Source organism: Equus przewalskii, chromosome 12 (genome assembly GCF_037783145.1).
Source record: "Equus przewalskii isolate Varuska chromosome 12, EquPr2, whole genome shotgun sequence".
NCBI classification, from domain to species: Eukaryota; Metazoa; Chordata; class Mammalia; order Perissodactyla; family Equidae; genus Equus; species Equus przewalskii.
Window position 1 is genome coordinate 22,905,506 of NC_091842.1, and position 20,320 is coordinate 22,925,825.

General features: G+C 44.1%; 1 long non-coding RNA gene and 1 pseudogene across 1 annotated transcript in view; one reads left to right on the plus strand and one right to left on the minus strand.

The window, feature by feature from the left end:
* Positions 1-10,713, plus strand: part of LOC103544068 (heparan sulfate glucosamine 3-O-sulfotransferase 4-like) — an 85,232-nt pseudogene extending 74,519 nt beyond the window's left edge.
* Positions 1-20,320, minus strand: part of LOC139074891 (uncharacterized) — a 258,563-nt gene that overhangs the window by 105,548 nt on the left and 132,695 nt on the right. The gene's annotated exons all lie outside the window — the stretch shown is intronic.

The window sequence follows — 20,320 nt, forward strand, 5'->3', positions numbered from 1 at the left end:
GCTGATGAAAGGGGCCTCTGCGGGTAATTCCCCCCAGCCTGGGGACAGACCTGATATTCACAGGTTGTTGACAACAGCGGGGAGTGGGGAGAGGTCAGGAACGCGGGCACAGGCGAGTGCTTTCTCCTCTCCTCGGTCCTTCCCCCGTGGACTCTTGTCCTGCAGCTTCCTCTCCCTTCTAGTTGATTGCCGTGGTTTTGGTGGTCATGCCAAGGTTTTTTTGCTGCATTTCTGAGAACAAAATGCAGACTAGGAAGTACTGTTGCATTGCTAACCCAGTGGTTTCCAGGAAAGATGATGGACAGAGTGTTTAAAATTGGATTGGAACTTAGAAGTTTCCAGATTCGTAGATGCCTCCCACCGGGTGAATAGTTTTCTCTGCTTTTACTAGAGATGTCTAGAATCTAAAGTGCCTTTGCCAAGAGATGAATAAAAGCCTTTCCTCCTCCATCGGGCCTTCCTAGAGTGTGAGAAAGAAAACATATTCTCCTTTCACTCCAGTCATGATGGCCTTGAGGAGAAGTGAATAGCCAGCATTTATTGACCACTCCTTAGACACCAGGCTTTGGGCTGAGTGCGTCACATGATCATCTTGTCCTCACAACCAGCTTAGGAGGCTGCTCTTGTTGTCATCTCCAGTTTACAGATCAGGAGACAAAGGCGCAGAGAGGTTAGGTAACCTCTCTCAGGCCACACAGGGGGAGGGGTGGTACCTGGGTTTGAGCTCAGCCCATTCTTTTAAGTGGAACACACTCTGCGCTGCAGCCTATGTTGATACATTTCATCCGGCTGCGTGTTTCCTGATACTTTCTCTCTGCCATTTACAGAGTCTGTGGAGGCCGAATGTTGCAATTCGTGAAGAGCGGTTAGTGTGCAGGACATTACTCATCATAAAAGTGAATAGTCAGTGTTTATGACATGGCAGGGACTGTGCTAAGTGCTTTAAATGCATTTTCACTTGGGGCTCTCACACTGACTCTGAAACGTGGGTATGGAAGTCACCGACCACGATCCTACCTCCAGGATTTGAACCAGGATTGATACAGTTAGAAGTGAACCCACCCTTTAATTTACCATGTTGCAATTTCATCCTCTGCTGTTCTCTCTTCAGTGTCTCGTCTGCTCCAGCCACAGGATGGCTCAGTGCTGTTGGTTTAACATGCTACATGATTTCCTACCTCAGGACCTTTGCACAACCTCAGCTCTCTGCTTGGCACACCTTTTCTCTTCTTCTCCCCTCAGCAAACCATGCTTTAGCACCCCGTTCAGGTGTCACCCTGGGAAACTTTCGGCATCTTCCATGGAAAGAGCTAGTTGCTTCTCTCTGCCTCCTCCCCCTGGAACCCTGCTGTCTTTAGACTTTCTTACTGCCCTCCTTACACTGTGTTGTCATAATTTGTATACCCCATGGAGTTGTAAATCCTTTGAAGTGGAGATTATGAAGGATGCATACTCACCCGACTGTGTGGTTTGTCACTCTCCCAGAACCTACTCCAGTGGCGGGTAGTCATAGGTGCCCAGGCGCCAATGATGAGTCCCTGTCTCGCTGGTGCCTAGCCTGGAGCACAGGAGCAGACATGCTGAGCGCATATGACAGTGCTTGTATTAGTCAGGGCTCTCCGGAGAAACAGAGCCAAGAGGATATATACAGACATATTTAAGGGGACATTTGTCATGGGAATTGGCTCACGTGGTCATGGAGGCTGAGAAGTCCCGTGCTCTGCCACCTGCGAGCTGGAGACCAGAAACCAGGTGGTGGAATTCAGTCTGAGTCTGAAGGCCCAAGAACCAGGAGCTCGGATGTCCGAGGGCAGGGGACGATGGACGTGCCAGCTCTGAGAGACAGAGGGAACTCACCCCCCCTCCCCTTTTTCCCGTTTGGGCCCTTGAGCGAGTGGAGTTGCCCAGCCGCTGTGCTGCCAGCGGATCTTCTTTACTCCGTCGGCTGCTTTAGTCCCTTCCAGAAACACCTCGCGGACACCCCCAAAATAGTGTTCTCCAGGTATCTGGGCATCCCTCCCCAGCCCTGTCCAGTGGACGAGATTACCCATCACCGTTCTCAGTATGGTTTTATTGATGGTTTTGTATCATTCTGACCCCCTCCCCACCTCTTTGTTACCTTCTGGCTTCCAACAGCGTTTAGTAGACGATGGAATCATGTTACTCGCCCAGAGGTTGGCTGACCTCTCCTGTAAAGGGACAGAGAGCAAGTATTTCAGGTTTTTCAAGCTGTGTGGCTCTGTCAACTACTCACTTCTGCCATTGTGGCGTGAAATCAAAGCTTGTTGCAAACATGGCAGCCGGCAGATGTGGCACACCGGCTGTCGCTTGCTGACCTGTGTTCTAGGAGATTCTTGTTGTGACAAATACTGGAAGATGATGATTGGGCTGCTCTTATCACACTCAAGATTAGCTTAAGTTGCCCAAGCCACAGTCTTAAACTGGGCCTTGAAGAGAGGATTGTGTGTTCAGTGTCATGCATAGCATCACTCCGAGTGCCTCACTGTTGGCCCATTTAGGTATCATTAAAGGGGTCTCGTAGGTTGTCATGGAAAGGACCTATGCTTTGGAGTCAACTATTCTGGTTTGAATTCTGCATTTAAGCTGTGTGATCCTGGGTAAGTTACTGAAATACTTAGATCACCATCCTTACCTTGCAGCATTTTAATGGGCTGCAAATATTTAGCCTGTTTCAGGCACATAATCAGGGATTGAGCAAATATTAGTTACTTTGTCTTCTTGCAGGCTTTTACCGCAAATCCCAACCTTTCAGCTGCAACATGGAAATGTAAACTGTAAAAGCCACTAGAGCCCAGGGAGGCCCAGTGTATTTGAAATTCTAGAAAGAGTCTTTGAAAAGTGAGAGACATTTAAGTCTGAGGAATTTGTCCTTTCTAACTGTCTCACCATTCTCTTTGAGACGGAGTGAGAAGAATTTGACATTTCATTTTCACACCTGAATGTTACAAGTCTAATGCAAGCTTGGGAATCAGAGGTGGCTGTGACATCAAGGACGGGGAACGAGGTAGGCAGACCAAAGGCAGAGATGGCCTGTTCAGCTCTGCAAGGAGGTTGATTGGATGCCTACAAGGTTATCAAAGGGACTCTTACGAACATTCTGGGACCAGGAGGAGTAAATATTGGGATGCTCTATTGGGAAAAAGAAGTTGGATGAGACCCCTGTATCTATCTGTACGTGCCACACATCATAAGTATCTATGTCCCACAGCTCCTTGCGTATGGTGTAGGGCACCTAAATGTCGCAGAGAACTGTCTGGCTCCGCGTCTGCCCACACTTCGCATTCTGTTCCCAGACGGGATCTCCGCAAGCGTTCAGAAATGCCTCTCCTTGGTCCAGGCTGACTTCTGTGCTCCTTACAGCCAGTGTCTTCATGTTTTTACCATTGAGCTTTGGCGATGTTTCTGTCCTATTGCCTGCACGTGGGGCCTCCCATGACTGGACCCCTCCCAGGCAGACCAAAACGCTCCTTCCTGTCCAGTCCCAAGGCATTCTGTTTATAAGCCCTCAGACCACTTATAATCACGGAATGGACCTTCGTCGTGCCTCTCTCTCTAATAGATGAAAAGCTCCTTGAGGACAGAGGTCACATCTTATTGATCCTTTTAGCTCCAGTACCTGGCATGGTGGCAGGTACTTATTAGAGGCTTGATAAATATTGCTGACTTTGAAAACAGGAAATTATTTTTAAATTTGGAGATATTTTCAAGCTGACAAACTGAAAATGTCTTGAAACGCTGGCTGTCCAGAAAAAATGGTTTTGTGTTGACTTTGAAGTTGAGTGGCCCGTCCTTTTAAACCAGCCCCGCTAGGCCCTCGGCGAATCTCAGCGCATCTTGGTGACAGAACGACATCGCCCAGAGGCCTGCGGTGATTGGCTGCATCATGGGGCGCACTGTCGTTCCAGATGTCGGTCCTGCGGGGTTTTCCTGCGGGAGCAGCAGGGAGCGGAGCCACCGCTCAAGAAACACTCCAGGATCTGCAGCTTTGACCCTGAGAACCGTCCACGCAGGTGGGTCAGGCGGAGGTTCAGTCCACGGTGACTGGAGGGCAGGGCGAATGGGTCAAACCAGGCATTTTGTGGGAAGTGGTTAATGTTAGGAAGAGTGAGCACTTGAATAAGAGTAAGCAGCCACGGCGAGAGCCCTTCGGGTGGCTTCTCAACCTGGGATTTAGCAAACGTCTGCTGGCTGCCCGCCATGTGCTGGGCGCTCAGTGAGTTCAAGACCTTCTGAGAGAGGCACTAGCAATGTTTCCATTTTGCAGTTGGGAAAATCAAGATTCAGAAAATTAAGTAACTTAGCAAAGACTTAGAGCTGGAGAGCTGGAGGTAGCTGTGATTCAAGCTCAGGTCTCTGTGCTCAAGAAATGCCCTCGTCCTTTGCTGTGGCAATGGTGGTTTAGCCCATGAACTCTAAAGCCAGACTGGGTTTCAACGCCGGCTCTGTTACTTATGAGCTGTGTGACCTTGGACAACTTACTTAATCTCTCTGTGCCTCAGTTTCCTCATCTGTAAAGTGCGGATAATAATAGTTCCTACCTCACTGTGATGATCAAATGATGTCCTATGTATAACATGCCCAAAACGGTGTCTGACATCCAGCAGGCACTGCACAAGTGTTTGTCATTATTACGTAGGACCACCTCTTCCATACAAGGCGCCTACTTGGTCTGTTGCATCGTTTTGCATGAATCTTGGTGGGCATAGCGCAGCGTACTCTTCACCCACTGTCCCTTTCTCGGACAGCACTGAATTTCCAGGGACACGGGGACCTTTGACGCATCTTGCCCCAGCTCGTAGCTTAAAATCTGGTGATGTTATTATTTTTCTTCTGCACGATCGTGCATCGCAGGGATTTCTCTTGTAGCACTGACTAAACAGGATGCTATTTCTGCAGGGGCCTTGGTGACTGAGCTGCTGTGGAACCCACCACGTTTATGTGTAGTTTGCGAACTGGCAGGTTGATCCATCAAGAGTTCCAGGAGCAGAAGCGCACCTCATTCTGTTTTCTGGGAGGTCCCCCGCCACGCTGTCTGTGTGATGTGCCGGAGGTTGGTTTCCTAAGGGCCTGCAGCGGGAGGGACATCAATACTGAGGGTTCTAGAGAATGAATCTGGACAATGAGTGTTGCTGGCCTGTGTCTGCAGGTAAGCAACTTGTGCCTGCCTCTTGCCCTCCCATAAAGGAAAGCGGCACATGTCTGCAGAATGTTCCATGGCTGAAGGGTCGCGGATTCTGTCATTAGAAAACACCAGGGCTTGTTATATGTTTAGTGGGAAAAGCCTTCCCTACGTTGGTCCGTTCATCTCGCCTGCTGCTTGCAGACCTCCTCTGGCTGTGCGTTAGGTACAGAATCAACTCCAGAGTCCTTAGCCTGACACACAGGCCTTACGGTTTCAGGTGCCCCAAGTCCAGCTGGGTGCAAAAAGCCACGCCCTCTCCCCCCACTTGTACCCTGTAATCACTTTCCACTGAATTTCTTGACTGGTCTCCAGATAGTTTGTACTTGCTCATAGCTTTTGCCTTTGCATGTGCTCTTTCTTTTGTATGGTATGCCCTGTCTCCTCTTCTCCAATGGCAAACTCCTACTTATCCTTCAAAACCCAGCTCTGATAACGCTTCCTTTGGAGAAGGCTTGTCCAAGGCACCTAAGCCAAATTACTTGCCCTCTCTCCTGTCCTCCTCTAGCACTCTCTTCTCTGGTATGATAATGAATCCATTGACTTTTGTTATCTCTCCACCAGTGCATACTCCTTCATGAGCAAGACCGATTGTCTTCAGCCTCCTTTATTTCTGATAGGGGTGAACCATGAGTTCGAAGTCCTGGCTTGCAGGAGTCTGGTTTCTGCAGGGCCGTGCCTGCTTTTGGCGAGTTCTCCTGATTCAATGCATTTATTTTTAGCAACAAAATTTAGCGAAAATCCCCAAATATGCATGCCGTCACTACAAGGTGCGTTATTCCGTGGGTGTTGCTTAGCCAATGCTCCCTCCCGTTTTAATCCGCTTCCCCCTGATTGGTGCCGTCCTGCACCCCTTTCTCTAGTGCTGCTTCTCTGAAAGGCGTTCCGTGTCTCCGCTCCCCCTGATGTGTGGGTGGGGAGTCTCTCTGGACTCAAGCACGTTAGCCTGTCGGCGTTGGTGAGTGAAGTCCATCATATTGCAACTGACCCAACCTCAGAATTAACATTTCCAGTCCCCACTTTGTCTGTTTTGTTTGTTTCTCTAAAACCTGCTGGTCTCCTTCACACCTCCATAGCTTTGCCAGGATTCAGTAATCACTCATTTTTTTCAGCAAATGGTTATTGTTTACCTTCCATGTGTCAGGCACAGCTTGTCACATGGGGATGCAGCAGAAAGCACAAGAATGTAGAGCTTCTACCTTGAATATATGACTAAATTAAATATTGTGACGGAAGATGAGAGCACTGTGGAGAAGAATGGAGGTGAAAGAATAAGTCTTGTGGATACTTGGGGGACGAGCATTCCTGGAAGGGCTAACAGCAGGTGCAAAGGCCCTGAGGTGGAGGAGTACCTACCGGGTTTGAGGAACATGGAAGATCGCTGTAGAAACTGTGACTTTTATCCTGGGTGAGATGGGAAGACATTGGAGAGCTTTGAGTGGAGAAATGCCACTGACTTCATGTCTTCACAGCATTACTGTGGCTCTTGTGTTGAGAATCGACTGTGTGGGCCAAGGGAGGAAACAGAGAGCAGTCAGAGAGCCCTGCGGTCATCCACGTGAGAGCTGCGGCGCATCGGACAGTGGTGTTCCCAGTCCGCGAGGACACCCTTCTCTGTGCCATCAGGAACAGTCTTTCTCCTGTAAAATCGAGGGCCGGGGCATCCTCCTGCTGTAACTCTCCCGGACTTTCTTCTCCTGCCCTCAGCACGTTTGACGTAAACTCCTGCGGTAGTGATCATCACGTGCTGTCATCCTCACTGAGCTTTTCTTCCTGCGCTGGTTTTACTTCACTTGGGAATCCTTGGGAACTTACTCATTTGTGAATTCCCAGGGACTGGCACGAGCCTGGGACATAGTAGGCAAGTTTGGAGGGCGGGACGCACATTGCAAAGCTACCTGGTGGACACCCCAACACCCATGCTCACCGTTTCTTGGCGTTCTGAGAAGAGCCTGCATCCAAGTCTTGCCTCTGCCTTTGCCGGCTCGTGTGGCTGAACAATTGTGCATTATTGAAAAGAAGAGCCCTTAGGGGGATGAAAAGATTGTAAGAGAAACGGATTTAGATTCGCTAACACTGAGCTAAGAACTGTGTGCATGTTTCCGGATTTCATCTTCACTCGATCTCATGAAGCATCATCTCCATTTTACAGATGGGATAACTGAGGCTCCAAGGCTTTAGATCACCCGGCCAGTAAGTGGCAGACAACAGTCCAACCCAGGTCTGTGGGCTTTGAAGGCCAGCGCTCTCCCCAAAGATAGACTGTTCCACCGAACCATCGGGAACCAACTCATCCTGCCTGATCGCCTTTGTATTATAAAACCTAGTGGGGAAGGCTGCAGCTGTTAGCTCTGGGTCTTACTCCAACTGTCCACCAAGGGATGCAAGAGTTTCTTGAGTAACTCAATTCCTTAGAAAATAATTCGCCTTCTTTTCACTTTCTGCATTCTCTTCTCTAAAAATTTCACATAAATAACATAATATACCATTATAATATTTTATAATACATAATATAAAGTATATTAAATATATATAGATATGTAAAATATAAATAGATATTATGTTATATATATATAAAGTCACCCAGGAGATACATGGACAAAACCTGAATGTCCCTTGATGGGGGGAGTTAAGAAAGGTGCAGCCCTAAAAAGAAACTCAGTGGCCCTACGACATGCCAGGACGGCGTGATTCCTAGGTGCATTTTAAGGGGAAATAATTAAAACAAAGCGTTCTGTGTATCGTGTGTTTTCGTTTGCATAGAAAGAGGCCTGTGCAGATGCACACCGGCTGAGCTGTGGGCGGTCCTGGCGGGCGGGGAAGACGTTGGCACAGTGTCTGATTCTTCGGTGGGGCCAGGTGGATGGCAGGTCACAGGTGGGAGGCAGCTGATTTTTCAATAGATTCTTCTATGCTATTTGATTTTTTAAAGAATCTAAGATGCACACATATATGTACACATACGTATAAAATATGTATTTCGATTGGTATATAAGTATAATATATATATAAATGTTGACATGTATTTTTTAAAATCTAGCTAATTTTAAGCAGGGCTTCCCCGGTGCGTGTGGTCTGTCGTACACCATCGCACAACTCTTTGGCTTCACAGACGGTCTCTGGGGACAGAGGCCCTTTGGTTGGGGACAGCCACTCTGGAGGCTGTCAGCTCCGCGTGGGCTGCCTGGCTCGCTGAGGCGGAAACCCCCTGGGGCCTGGCCTCATGCCCTCCCTTTTGAGCCCTTCCCTCCCGCCCTCAGTCTGCTCCCTGCGCATCCTTCCAGGCTCAAGTCCTGCAGGATGGAGCAAGCCTGCTTCTCTTACGGCTCCAACGGGGGCTGCTGACGTGAATCTTACTGGCTGCTGGCCTGCTTAACTTTATGTGTCCGCTTGGCTAGGCTCTGGTGCCCAGTTGTTTGGTCAAACACCATCTCGATGTTGCTGTGAAGGTATTTGTTTTAAATGTGATTAATATTTAAATTAGTAGATTTTGAGGAAAGCAGATTATCCTCCACAGTGTGGTGGTCCTCATCCAATCAGTTGAATCTGTCTGTCTCTATAGATCTATCTATCTATAAATCTTTATCATACAGACATATGCCTATGTCTACATCTAGATATATCTATACTGTCTGTGTCTATGTCTATATCTGTATCCATTTTCTCTCTCTCCCCCCCACCTTTTGGTTCTGTTTCTCTGGAGAAACCTGAGAAATATACAGCTGTGATTGGCCTTACTTGAGCCATGGTCCTGCCCCTGATGCATTACTTTCTCCATAAGAATGCAACACACTGGGCTAAAGTTAGGGGTTGCTCCCCGGGCTGTGGGGGGAGTGAGATCCGCCCTAATGACCATGGTACTGAGGATGGGAGAGAGGTAGTCTGGAAACCAGAATCAGGCTGTTACAGGAAGTAGAATAAGTGGAGGCTGGAGTGAAACACAACAAAACAGAGAACAGAAGTCCATCACTGTGGCTGTTATTATCTCCTCTTGCAAATGAATTAACAGGCTCAGAATGGTTAAGAGGCATGGTTGAAGTCACACAGGAAGTTGGTAATTGAGCAGGATTCAAGCCTAAGTGTGTATGATCTTGAAGTCTTTATTCGTTCTTTGTCCCGCATCATTTCATTCCTTCCTTCTTTTATTCATTTCATCATCCAGCCAGCCAACAGTAAACTAATGTTTACCGGCTGCTCACTATTGACAGACATGGACTGTGCTGGACCCTGAGGAATCCAGATCATCTGACCTTAAAAGTGAGAAAAAAATGTTTCCTGTGCTGCAGACCGCTTTTCAGATATTCCAAACAAAATTCACTTTTCTCGAGCTGCTCAGAGCAGGCACATTCAAATCCAGATTGGTCTTCAGAGAAAAGTACAAACTCCTTTTCCGCTGAGCCAACTCATTTTCAATTCACTCCATGAAGTCAGGCAGAGTACAGAAGGTAAAAACAATCGTAACGACACCACCGCCCACTGCTGTTTACAAGAAGGGGCATTCCTGGTGGGGCAGAGGAAGATGGACGGCACCCGTGCGCCAGAGCTGGCATGGCGTCCTGGCAAGTGGCAGATTTATGGCTCTGGCATCGCCAAAGGAGGAGTCCCTTTCCACTGATGTCCTTCCGAGCTCCCCTGGTTGGTTATTGTTCCGTTTCTTCTTAGCGTGAGTGATGAGAGGGTCCTAGGAGGCAAGTGGGTGCATGCAGGTGAGCAGTTGCTCCATGGATTTATGGTTTATTCTCTGCTCAAGTCACTTTCCTGGCTGCTGCCGCTGTGAATGAGTTCCTCTGTGAGAGCAGCTCCTGGCGTCGCTGTGCCCACTGCTGCCTCCGGGCCTTTGCCGGACATGCCCTGCCTGTTACTGTAGGTCAGTCCAAGCCCTTCCCCTTCCATGTGGCCAAGCTGTCATACTTAGTAATCGTGGTCCCGTTTGACATTCGTGTGGCACTTTACAGTTTATAAAGTAAGGTACGGTTTATAAAGCAGTGGGTCACACTGGTTCAGAGCACGGTCTTTGACGAGGGTAAGCCCTAAACAAATGATTATTATTTTTATTTTATTATGTAAGTCATCCTAAAAGAAGGAGGAGAAGCAAAGAATTGGCATAGTGGTTTGTAATCTCAGCTCTGCCACTAATCTGTGTGAGCTTGGGCAAGTTATCAGTGTTCTGTCATCTGTAAAATGGGGATGATGACAGTGCTCACTGCACAGGGTGGTTGTGAAGGTTAAATGAGATGTTGCCTGGTAAGTGTTGAGCACAGTCTCTGTGATGCAGTGAATGCCCAATGACAATCGTTTTTAGCAGTAACTAGGCACCTTAGAAACATTTAACCACTACGTCAAGTGAGCTTGATTTGTGCGATATAATCCTAAAGGAACTTTATTTTTGTCTTCTATTGTTTCTTCAGATTTACTCAGTGGGGCTGATTCTGTTGCTGCCTCTGGATGAAAATTCTGGAAGGCCCTACTGACTTTTTGGTACCTATTCAGTAACAGAAGGTCCTACAGCCCCTGTAAGTTGCAAAACTCAGTTGCACATCAATAATTAACATATTCAGTCCAGTGCAATTGCTAAAGCTTTAAACGTGGTTTCTGGGCTTGCCACACACAGGGCAGCTTGCTGTCATGACAGGGAGGTGACCAGCTTCTATCTCCTCCCTCATCTGCTGACCACAGTTTCTGCCTTCTCCAGCGCTGGAGAGGGGACAAGGGAGAGGAGAGGGGACATGAAAGTGTTCAGCTGATTTGGACTGTCGTGAGCTGGTATCAGCACACTTCCTGGAATTGGCAGATGTTTCAAGCAGGCTCTTTTGCTCGTGGTTGCTTTTAGGTTTTTCTTGGAGATTCCCATACACATCGACATCCCTAATTGCTGGAACTGTGTTCACAGCGATTCTCTTGATGACAGAAATTGCATCGCTGTTTCTGCACTATCACTTACAACTTCTTCTCAGCCCTTAGGAAAACGCGATTTCACTTCATCTCTTTCTGTTGAGATTCCGTTTTTCCTTCCAAGTTGTCCTCTTGGATAGAACCTTCTCTCTTACACATGGCTCACGTCTGGTTCAGGAAACATGAGCTTCCCACAAACTCATTTAATCTTCACCTGCCTTTGTGTGATGAGTGCTGTCATCGGCATTGACAGGGGCAGAATCTGAGACGTTGAGTGTACACGTAGCATATCCAACATCACACAGCTAGCAAGTGATGAAGTCATGACCTTAATCCAGGTCATCTGACCCCATAGCCGGAGCTTTTGACCACCCACGTTGTACTTTCAACTTAAAATTGAACATAATTGTTTTCCTTCACTGTCTGAGAAAAGATGTGTAAAAATTATGTACAATTCTCCTTCTTGTCTTTTGATTTTTGGGGAAGTTATGGGAATGAAAATGTTCTAGTCATGCTTATCTAGTGTTTTCTCCTTTCCTGCTTCTCCCTCCAGAAAAGTCTAACCGTACAGAAAAACAAAAACAAACTCAGCCACCAAATAGAAAGACCTCTGTCTTTTGCTGGTGTCCATTTGCTCAGCATCACAGAACTCAGCGCATGTGCCCTTCCCACGAGCTGTCTCTCTGCCTCCCACCTTTTCTGTGTGTTTCATACCAATTCTCTCTAGCTCACGCTTAGATTTTCTCCACTGTTGGATCTAACAATATAGTTTGGAATTCAATTTATAAGAAGAATATATTACACTTTACCAAGTTACACTGCATACCCTCTGAATCTGATTACTGACATCTCTGGGGTCTCAGGATTACTTAGAGCAAACTTGATTAAACAGTGTTGGATTAGTTAAAGAGGGGTGCATCTACAGCTGCCTGGGTAGCCCACTGTTCTTTAAGAAAAATATTGGATAGGGGCTGGCCCGGTCGCTCAGTGATTAAGTTCGCACGTTCTGCTTCTTGGTGGCCCAGGGTTCGCCGGTTCGGATCGCGGGTGCGGACATGGCACCGCTTGGCAAGCCATGCTGTGGTAGGCGTCCCACATATAAAGTAGAGGAAAATGGGCATGGATGTGAGCTCAGGGCCAGTCTTCCTCAGCAAAAAGAGGAGAATTGGCAGCAGTTAGCTCAGGGCTAATCTTCCTCAAAAACAAAAAAAGAAATATTGGATAATCCAATGCAGGCAAATCAGACATCAGCTTGTTTTGTTAATGTTCTGACCTCATTTAAAATTAATGAGATTTTTATTAAATTAGAAGATCCAGATAAGTTAAAATAAAATTGATTCATATATTTTTGCAGAGTTGAGCGTACGAAATCAAACTTCCAGTCTTATTGGCTTACTAGTTTAAAAATACTTTTCATAGATTTTAGTTCTCTTGGGGTAATAGCTTGTCTGTTTCAATGGTATGGGGTGTCCTGTCGAATGCTTTCGTTGTAATCAGCATTTTCTTCCCACTTAACACAAAGAAAACCTAATCCACCCCTCATTTTGCTGCTTTCTTTGAAAAAAAGAGAAGGATTGGGAGCTATTTAGCCAATCTGCCTTGCTGCAATTTCTCATATCAGAGGAATCTCGTTCTTCTTTTTTTCCTTCATATTTTGTAGATTGCAAATATGTTTGAAGACGTCGTTATCAGTGAAAGGATTCTTTTCAGTTTTCCACTGTGTTTCTTTTCATCAATCTAATTCTCTCTTTAACTCAATGCTGCTTTTATTTATAGCTTGTGACTCCTCTTCCGAACCTTCTTCTACTTTCCAGAATGGTTGCATTTTTAAAGCTACGCCTGATTGCCCATATTTCCAGTTTTTGCAGTTAGAACCATGGGGATTTGGCTTCCCTGCCCTCTGTTTTAACATCAGCTCCATTCATGGCTGTTGTCCCTGAAAATCACATATCTGCTGTCTACCAGAAAATCAAGCCAATTCTTGTTTTTTTCTGCCTGTGGCGTAATGACAATTTCCTGCTTTCTAGACACTTGAGTCATTTTGACGCTCCAGCTACTCGTGGGGAGAAATTGGTTATATTGAAGGATAGGGCAGCGTGGTGGAAAAATATAATTAATAAAGAATTCGTGGTAATTCAGATGCTGAGTTTACTTATTTTTTTACACTCAGAAGAAAGATATTTATGAGCATTGTTTTTGTTGTGGTAAAATATGTATAAGAAAATTTACCATTTTAACCATTTTTAAAGGTCCAATTCAGGGGCATTAGACATTCATAGTGTTGGGCAACCATCACCATTGTCTGTTTCCAGAACTTATATATGTCTCAGAGATTTTGAAGTACTTGGGTGACCAAATCTGTTAAACATTTTTAAAGCACTTTTTACGTCATTGTGTCATTTTATTTGTTCTTTAAGGTACATCTTTTCGTTTTTCTAATTTATATTGAGTGTTCCTGCTAATCTGGGCACAGTTCTGGGCACAGAGGGCTATAGTGTTAACCAGAAAGACAGGAAGCTCGTAGCTCAGTGAATTGGCTGGAGTCCTCCAGGTCTTCTTTAGCTAGTCAACATTTCTTCACCCGTATATGGATATGTTGTCCTTTTCAGAGCAGTCAGACCAATGTCCCTTTACTTCAGTCTTCACTTCAGGCTTCTTCTCAAACCCCATCCCAATATTATATTTGGACTTTCCCAATCCTACAAAGGACTTTCTATTCCTTCTCCTTTATAGATATGTACTTTGCGGTATTCTTTCATGGATGTTTAAATGGTATTATATTGTATGTATTTCGGAGCAATTTGCTTTCTTTTTTCCCAGTTTATTAAGATATAATTGCCACGCAGCACTGTGTAAGTTCAAGGTGTACAGCGTACTGATTTGACTTACATATATTGTGAAATGATTACCACAAGAAAAAACTGTTTTTCTCCCTGTGATGAATTCTTGGAATCTGCTCTCTTAGCTACTTTCAGACCCAGCATCCAGCAGTGTTCGCTGTACTCATCATGCTGTACCTTACACCTGTAGTACTTTTTTATCTTATCCCAGAAGTTTGTACCTTTTGATCATCTGCAATTTGCTTTTTTACACAGCAACATTGCTTGGAAATCAATGCATATTGTTGTATTTATGAGTCTCCAGCAAATGCTCGTTTGAATCCTTAGCATGCGGCAGGAGCTGTGAGCTGAATGTCTTCACCTCTCTTTTGCGTGTAACCTTAACAACAGCCCGGGAACGAAGTGTGTTGGCACCATCCTCATTTTATATACAAGAAAACCGAGAATCAGGGTCTTCAGGTGTTTTGTTCAGGGTTGCACAGCTGGTTAAGTAGAGTCAGGATTTGAACTCAGCTTCCTGACCTCGGAGCATATACAATTACCATTCCACCAAGCTGCCTCTGCCTGGTCGTTAAGTCAGAAATTTCAGTCACTCACAAAGATTTTATTTGTAGTTAGTCCAAATAAATAGCCCATTAATCATGCGGTCACACGTAAATACAACATTGCAAGTGTGGTGAGTGTTTCAAGAGAAGTGCGTTGCTCTGTGAGAGGGGTTGACCTTCACTGTCTCAGCTTCCCTGAGGAAATGGTAATGAGCTGAAATTTGAAGGATGAATAGAAGTAACCAGATGAAGAGGAAAGGAAGAGAATTCTGGGGCAGAGGGAACAGCATGCACAGCAGTTGTGATCAGAGGGAGCACAGAGCTTTCAAAAACCTAACGTCCAGTGTGACTGAAGCACAGACAGGAAGAGAGGAAGTGGATGAGACAAATGGGGAGAGGTCGGGTCCTGGGCAGGCAGGGTTCAGGGCCTGTTTGCCATCTTGTGGGTTCTAGTCTTTATTCTTTATTCAAATGATTTCGAGCAAGAAGGGTGGCGTTTGCGTTTCTAAAATATCACTCAGCCATACTGAGCAAAAATTGGACACAGACCAGAGTGAAGGTGGAGCTGCAGTATTTGGCGAGCTGGCAGCTTGGACAAGGCTGGTGGTGATGGAGATGTAGAGAGTGACTTGATACAATTGTATCAGCAGGATACAGCTGGACCAGTACAATTCTACTGCCAGAGGTACAATCAGCAGGTCTTGGCGTTGGGTTGAATTTGGCCAGGGAGGGAGGGAGGATGTGAATCAGTAACATCTCCTGGATTTCTGGCTTGAGCAGCTGAAATGGAAGGTGGCGATAGTCACTGAGCTGGGGAAGACTGGAAAATGGCCAAATATGGGGCAAAGATCAGGAAGTTGGTATTACTGTGCAGAATGGAAGGTCGGGTAGCTGATTTCAGAAGGGCCCTCCGACTTTCTGGGCAGTGAAGCGGCTGAGAACACAGTCCCTGGCATCAGACGGCGGCTGGAGTCCCTGCTCTGAAACTTTAAGGAGCAGCTCCGCTCGCTCCTCTGGGCCTCAGTCTCCTCTCGGGTCCCAGGGATGTTATCAGCCCTGCCCTGATGTGCTGAGAGGATTTCAGAAACTGTGCACGAAGCACTCAGGCCCAATCCTCCGCGCTTAGTAAGTACTCAATCTAGTGAGCTAGATCATTATCGTTATCACCATTGTTATTATTCTAAAATGATTTGTGAGTAAAATATTGGAGGAGTTCAGAGTGACAGAGTAGATAACTCTTTATCTTTTCAGTTTATACCAATTAAACTTTCTTCTTGACTTAACAATGGACTCTCCAAACAATGAGATGTTGTTCCTCGTAGAGAACATTTTATTACAGGTAAATCACGCAAATGGTCGCCTTTGAATATATGTTGTACAAGAGCCACAATACATCATTGTAAAGGTCACCGGTGTCAGTTTTTAAATGAATTTTTCCCACTCTTAATAGTTAGATCAAATTCTTGATTATATTGAGTTATCAAAAAAAAATCCCCTGTAATTTCAGAGGCTGGTGTCAGCCTCAAGAGTGACAGCCATGTGACTGTGCTGTGAGGGATGCTGTCAGCAGCATGAATGGGAAAATTACTTTTATGAACACCAGATTCTCATGGGAGGGCCCTGCCTCTGACATGTGTCAAGAAGGAGCTGCCAAATTATTCTCTTCCCAATACTTGCTAAATTGAAACCAATTCAAACATTGCCGGTTGAGGTTGAAACTTCTAGGCTATTAAAAATGTCACATAAAATGTGAGTGTACTTATTGGAAAAGGGTAATTCTCCTTCTAGAGATTGCATAGGTAAAGCTTTCTGATTTTCGGAACGTATAATGTAGTTTCACTAAATAAATATATGACGAAGCTTCAATGCCTTATCTCTATTTGAAAGAAATATCTTTTATAAGAAGAAAAATACTGGGTATTTGGAGAACAGATGTTAGCAACAGTAACTGCCCGTGGCTTAGATGGAAAACTAGAGGAATGTGTGTTCAAAATCAGAGGTGGGGACGTGGTCCTGCCTAGACCTTGTTCATCTTGCAGACGTGGTTGGCCTGCATGGGGATTAAAAAGACAGTCCCAGCTAGCCACACTCAGTGGAGCTGAGTAGCAGCTGCCCACCTTGGACTGGCTTGTGCTCACTCTATTCTGTACTTTTCTGTCTTACCTGTCTGATCCCTGTAGGAATTTGAGTCTGTAACCTCTTCCCTAAGTCTATTCTTTTAAACCAGGGATATGCTGCCCCCAGAAGTCCATAGCACTGGGTGAGTGACGTGGGTAACTCAGAATAATACGGCACATCTTCTTGGAATGTTGGTTTTACATGACAATTTGGAGGAAATGTTTTCATGTTAAGACAAAATATTTTGGAATAGGTTAGCAAATTCACATGACATTCTGTTTTTGAAAAAGTAATAGATGAGATTTGAACATAACCTAGAGTTTGCAGTAGCCCAGTAGTCACTAGCTGGCCATGATCCCAGATGCAAAGGAGAATCTGAAAGTTTGGGGAAAGACAGTTTCTTCCAGGTTGGAAGCATACAACAAGCCCTCCTGACCAAAAGGAGGGTCTTCTGCTGTACAAACCCAAAGTAACTAATGATTACAAGGGCCTCTATGCAGTAAAAGCAGACCAGAATAGTGCTTTAATGGAATGAGTGTTTGAAACCTGGAAAAGAGAAAATGAAGCATCTTTCATTGAAGAGGAAAATTAGGAGGATCTAGTTATTTTAAACAAGCTGCTTAGTCTTTAATGTATGCTTTTTCCCCACCCCCACATAATGTATTCCTGAAAATCTGCCTGGAAAGTAGACAGACATATAGAGAATAAATGCACTTGTGTGTACTAAAGAAAGTTATATATGAGATTTCAAAGGAACATCAAGCTAGATAGTGGAAAGGCTTGACTCTTGAGTGTATTCTTCCTTCTCCTTGGTCCATGAAGGATGCTTAGTGGGAAAAGTTTGGAATGGGTTGCCTAAGTCATGGACTTAAAGCTGGAAGTGGTCTTGGAAATTTTAACAGCCAGGACTCTTGGCTGCAAGTGACAGAAACCCAAGTCACTGCCTCAAGCAAAACAAGGAATTATTGGCTTGCAAAATTGGAAAGTTCAAGATTGGATATGACTATATTCAAGTTCTCAAAAATATGTCATCACAAGTCAATCTCTGTGAAGGATCTCTTTATCCCCCCTCTTTCTCTCTTTCTATCCATGTATCATTTATGTATTGTCTGTCTGTAGCTCCGTCTATAATCTGTTTTCTCTTTTTTTATCTATCATCATCATTTCTACTTTTCTCTGTTTCTTCTTTATTCTCAGGCAGAGACCTACAGTGCGATAACGATGCCGAGGATTGTATTCATGAGTTAGTTATCAATCTCAATGGCAAAGTTTGCTGTTCTTGTCACATCATTCTACCAAAAAGCTGTGCTAAAATCGTTGGTTCTGTTTGGGTTCCATGCTCATTCTTAATCAGTCGATGATGTGGCCAGGAAATGGAATAATCTGATTGGCTGGGCCTGGGTCACGTGGGCTTGGGGGTCAGTTCCACCTGAAATTCCTAGTCATGAGCGTTTCTTACCGGAAGAAATTGAAGTGACAGCTACAAAAGATCTTATTTAGTTCTGATTTCTCACCTTACTCATAAAAGAACTCAGGTCCAAACAGATTTTTTTTTTTATTGTTTCATGAAAAGATAATAATGAGTAGAACTAGATTTTTTAAAGTGATTTTTTAATGGAAATATAACACATACAGGAATGTGCACAAATCCTAACTGTACAGCATGATGAGTTGTCATAAAGTGAATATACTCATGTAACCACCACCTAGATCAAGAAATAGAATACTACCAGAAGGCCCTCTCTTGTGTCCCTCACCATCACTACCATCCAACCACTAGGCCTATCTGGACTTCTATCACCACAGATTAATTTTGCCCATTTGAACGTTACACATATGGTGTCATAAAGTGTATAGTTTTTGTGTCTGGTTTCATCAGCCCCACATTGTTTGTGAGATCCATCCATGTTGTGGTTCATTCTTTTTCATCACTATGGGGTATTCCATTGTATGAGTCTGCTGAAAATAATGTATCTATTTTACTATTGATGAATGTTTAGAATGATTCTGCGTTTTGTTTATTATAAACAGTACTACCATGAGCATCCTTGAACCTTCCTTTGGTTGGTCCTGTTTTGTGTTGAGTATATTCCAAATAGTAGAATTCCTTTGTCATAATGTCAAGTTAACTTACAATTTGGGTGATAATTATAAACAGTTTTCTAAAACTTGCCACTGACAATTTTAATTCCCACAGCAGTGTTTGAGAGTTCGAGATACTCCACATCTTCATCAGCACTTGGTATTGTCAGTTGTTTTAATTTTTAGCTTTTTGGTGGTTGTGATGTAACTTATTGTGGTTTTAGTTAGCATTTTTCTGATGACTAACAGGACTGAGCACTGTTTCATGTGCTAATTGAACACTTGCCTATACTCTTTTGTGAGGTGCATCTTCAAGGTTTTGGCCCATTGGTTTTAATGGTTTGCTTTTTTTTCTTATTGATTTATGGGCATTCTTTATATTTGCTGGATAAAAGTCCTTTGTTGTATATATGTTGTAAAAGTATCTTCAACCCGTCTGAGACAGGCCTTTTTGCTCTCTTCATGTTGTCTTTGTAAAGAGGAATTCTTGGTTTTCATAGAGCCTAGTTTATCAGTATCGTTCATTATAGTAAGTGCTTTTTTCACCCTGCTTAAAAATTAAGACTTCATCTCAGGGTCTTGAAGATATTCTAAGTCTTGTTCTTAAAAGATTAGTATTAAATTTTTCAAACTTAGATCTACAATCTATATGAGATTGATGTTTTTGGTAAGACGTGCAGTAGAGGTAAAGATTCGTTCTTTTTCTTCTCCTTTTTTCTGATGGGGTGTCCAAATGACACAGAACCATTTGTTAAAAAGTCCACTCCCCTCTGCCCCCACTGCAATGTAGTGTCACTTTAGTCACAAATAAGTGACTGTATCTTTGTGGGTCTATTTCTGTGCTCTCTATTCTGTTTTGCTGGCCTATATGTCTATCTTTGAGCCAATTTCACACGAGTTTGGCTCTTGTAGCTTTATAATAACTCTTGATATCTGAAAGTCTAAACCCTTCAGGCTTGTTCTTTTTCTTCATGATTGTCTTGTCTTGTCTGGGCCCTCTGTGTTTCCGTATATATTTTAGAATCGTCATCTCAATTTCTGCAAAAATAATTTATTGGAGTTTGGTTGCAATTACATCAAAACTATAGCCTAAGTTGTGGGACAGTTGGCATTTTTATTTAATTGCTCTTTTAACCTATGAATGTGGTATATCCTTCCATTTATTAAGGTGTCAGTTTATCTCAATAATGTTTTCTAGTTTTCTGGTCTTGAACATCTTTTCTTAGATGTAGTCCTTAGTATCTGATAATTTTGCAAATGGTGTGTTTTAAAATTTTTTATTTTCTAATCATCTATTACTAGTATATAGAAATACAATAGATTTTTTTAGATATTGTCCAAATGCACTTTCATCCTTAGTCATTTGACTGTATATTCTTTTGGGTTTTATGTATGTATAAGCCAGTGCGCTGTGAATAATGGCAGTTTTATTTCTTCCTTTCTAATCCTCTTATTTCATTTGGTGTCTTATGGAAGTCTAGCTCCCGATATATTCTTGGATAACGGTAGAAATAGCATCTTTGTCTTGTTCCTTATTTCAGAGGGGAGACATTCAACATTTCACATTTAATTATGATCTGCTCCAGGGTTTTTAGGTTGTTCTTTGTCAGATAAAGGAAATATCATTTTATCAAAATTTGCTT